Source organism: Cyprinodon variegatus, unplaced genomic scaffold, assembly GCF_000732505.1.
Source record: "Cyprinodon variegatus isolate N-32 unplaced genomic scaffold, C_variegatus-1.0 Scaffold56, whole genome shotgun sequence".
Classification (NCBI taxonomy): domain Eukaryota; kingdom Metazoa; phylum Chordata; class Actinopteri; order Cyprinodontiformes; family Cyprinodontidae; genus Cyprinodon; species Cyprinodon variegatus.
The window spans coordinates 1106325-1110263 of NW_015150509.1; the positions used below are offsets into that span (position 1 = coordinate 1106325).

The 3939-nt window shown below is 37.0% G+C and overlaps 1 protein-coding gene across 4 annotated transcripts in view; it reads right to left on the minus strand.

The window, feature by feature from the left end:
* LOC107082583 (protocadherin alpha-C2-like) overlaps positions 1-3939 on the minus strand; it is a 12810-nt gene that overhangs the window by 5452 nt on the left and 3419 nt on the right. The window lies entirely within an intron of this gene.

Below are 3939 nucleotides of genomic sequence, written 5' to 3' on the forward strand. Positions count from 1 at the left end.
AATTTCTACTCTGTATTTTTAAGCTTCAGTAAAAACTAGAGTTTCTGAAGTACAACTTAACCCTTTTTTAAATGAAACATGCATTTTGGGTACATTTTTTATTTCATTATACCATTTAAATGTTTAATAGCATAAACCTAAAAATACTACATTAACTTCACTCTAAAAATGTAGCGTTTTGTAACGCATGCACGGTGCATGTGCACTGTAGCTCACAGCAGCACTGATTCTGCTCCGAGTCTAGATGTAACAGGACCACACACAGAGCAAGAGGTAGTCCCAATGACAGTCATTTTAGCAGGATTCAACAGTGCTGCAAAAGCCTGCTTGCTGCTCATGGGACTGATATATGCCCTGAACTTGACATACCCTCCCACTTTGCATTACACTTTTGAATTCTTCCAAAAACTTTCCCTGGTGGATTTAAACTGTCCCCAAAAGTAAACACCCTGAGGTCGAATTTTCCTACCTAAATGCATTCATGACTTGGTGGAAGGTTGGCTGTCAATAAAGGGGTCATAGAATGCAAAACCGAGTTTACATTGCCATAGATGAATAACGAACGTTTAGTGGGTGAAATGCATGTACAGAGAAGTTCAAACCCCACTGACGCCCCCTTTCTCTGCAAATCTCACAATTCTCAAATTCCACCATAAAACGGGCAATTTCAAACAAAGTTCCTGAACTGACGTCAATTCGGGGATGTTGCCTTATTTGGTTCTGGCCTGTACTTTTTTCACACCCCGAAATTGAAATACAGACCAGCCCACATGTTCACTGGGGGGGAGGGGAATTATGAAGCTCGGCAGCTGACTGGACCGAACCTCAGCAGAGAACCATGAGCGGCCCGTCCTCAGATGGAGGAGGGGGGCTGGGGGTCGGTAACAGACATCCCAAGTCTCCCGGAAGTTCCAGGAGTCTCCTTGATATAGATAGTTGTTCATGGATGCCCGTGAGTCGGATAAATTATCCCGGATTTTAGACTATGTGAGGTAGGCTTGTCCCGATCCGATACGTGGATCGGATCGGGACGCCGATATTGGCAAAAAAATGCGTATCGGCAAAGCATGTAAAATGCCGATCCAGACTGCTGATCCAGTTTTTTTTTAAAAATCCGGTCCGTATTTTCCAGTTTCGCCGATTGAAACGATCCATTCCACTATTTTGCGCCAGTGTTCCCCTGTTTTGCATTTTTATTAAAACTTACAGTAATACTTGCACCTTTAACTGTTTACGGTTTTACTGTTCACTGTGCAATTTCAGATTGCTATTCATAATTTTGTCCAGTTTGTGTTTATCTCTTAATAAACAGATAAGTTTGTTGTTACCAAGCATTGTGTTTTATTCAATCTCACCTAATTTAGCTGGCTAGATGTTATCAAGAGTACTAAAACCCTTTTCAACATGAGTCTTACAACTAAGGCTAAATACTTTAACTTAAACTTAAACACATGCTCGGATAGGCTGGTATCGGCCAGTATCGGTATCGGATCGGAAGTCCAAAAACAATATCGGTATCGGATCGGAAGTGCAAAAACCTGGATCGGGACATCTCTAATGTGAGGTGGTGTTCTTTTAATGTGAGTGAGAGTGTGCAGGCAATACAATAATTTGTGCATCATGTGCAGATTAGAACTACTTCAGACGACAAGAGAAAGCGGGGTGTGGGGAGGATGTTCCTTATGAAACCTGTGCGTATCTTTCCATAGCGATGCTCTGTTCAACGAGCGTTCCAGGTGACTGGTTGTCAGAGTGCGCGTTGATTGGATTAGTCAGAAAAATAAGCCAATAAGTTTCGGTTTACTATCTTACAGTCACCTTGTTACCACTAAAAGCTGTGCATCCTGTGAAATAGGTTGAATCCTTCAGTAAAAATGAAAATATAAGACTAATTTTACAGCAGAATATACTAAAGTAAGTCCACATATAGTGAAGGTGAAGAATAATGAAGTGTGTATGTATGGGGAACGGTGCTCACAGCTCATCTAAATATTCATGATCATACCATGAAATGAAGAAAACCTGTCGTTTCAGTCTAGGGCTTATAACCAGGCTTGGATTAGGGCTCATAGAACAGCAAATCTGCCATTTTTCAGCCCAACCAATGTTACACACCCCATTCAGAGACCTTAAGGACCAGCACCAAATACCCTATAGAATCATTCTATGACCCCTTTAATGTTTTATATTTTTTGCCAAATAAGGCATATGTTATTTGGCAAAAAATAACAGATACCTTTATTCAAATATTTAGTAGAGATTTTATTCTTCATTAAGAATGGTTAGACAATTTAAGCTGTTAATTTGTAATTGTGTTGATTTTGTTTCATTATTGTAATTGTATTCTTAAAAGTCCACTAGTCTGGACGATTAGTTTAAATGCTGAAATTGCGCTGTTTCAGTGTGTAGGTTTGTAAGATTTTTATCACATATTTGAGTAGTGACTATATTACCAGATCTGAGTTGGATGTGGTGTATATGAAATACTTTCTATTTGTCATTTACAGGTCATAACGAATGTTGTAACTCTCAGTTTCAGAGGCTTGTACATTTTTTATTGTATATTAGAGGGCTGCACAGTAGTGCAGTGGGTAGCACTGCTGCCTTGCAGGAAGAAGGTTCCTAGTTTGATTCCCGGCCTGGGGTCCTTCTGTATGGACCTGTGCATGCATGGGTTCTCTCCCTGGGTACTCCGGCTTCCTCCCACAGTCCACATGACTGTTGAGTTAATTGGCTTCTCTAATTTCTCCTAAGGCAAAGCGTGTGAATGGTTGTTTATCCTGTTTGTCTCTGTGCTGCCTTGTGACCTGTCCAGGGTGGACCCTGCCTCTCACCCATAGACAGCTGGAGATAGGCACCAGCACCCTCGCGACCCCAACTGGGATTAAGCATGACAGAAAATGGATGGATGGATAGATTTTAGTTAGATTGTGTAATTTCTGAATGGCCCATGAAAGTGTGGGCAATAAATTCAATAGGTTATTTACGTCTTTGTTAAACTTTTTAAAACGAAAAATAAACTGTTCAATGTATATTAAATGTATAGATTATTGGTCCAATTTATTTGGTAACATTTATCAGAAGAAAACTGGCAATGATTACCTAATATTAGTGAATAATGTAACAAAATGCAACAAAGTAAATTAATATCTCAAGCACAAAAAAAAATGTATTAATATCTACTCAAGTATTTAATAACAGCCAATACTACAGGGGATATAAGATTTACTTAAAATTTTGAGTAAAATGTTGTTTGTGCCTACGAAAAACAAGTCCACTTTACTTAATTTATTTAAATAAATCTAATCTACAACTTGGATATAATTTAGTAAATGTTACTTAATATCTTCACAACTGTTATGTCTTATGGAAAATAAAAATCACTTGATACTGGCAAGTTTTACTTGATATTGCAGCATTAAATTGTACTTAAATCATTTGTGTGCAAATACAATATTTTTTTAAGTAAATCTTAGAGTTGTTTTTTTTCAGTGTACTCATTCAGTATGGGTATTCTTGAGTTGAAGCTCTAACTAGACAGAGCAACCCTACAGAGAAAACTCCAGCCCTTTATTAAAAAAAATATAAAAAGAAATAATAAAAAAATAACAACACTCAACTAAAAAGAGCCTGATGTTAAAAAATAATAAGTCACTAAAATACGTAAAGAAGCTTTACAAAACAAATGTCGTTTATAAAAGCACAATAATAAAACAGATCAATCTCAAATCGAATAAAAATATGTTGAAAAAAATAGAATTACTAATAAATACACTTAAAATATGATACACATTGAAGTTAATAAATGTGTAAAGACATAAGCAGATCATATTTTTTTTGGTAATACTTGATTTTTGGAAACATATTTATTATAAATCGAATTCTTATTTTATTTCTCTGTTTTTTATGTACTGGATGGATGGATGGATGGATGGATGG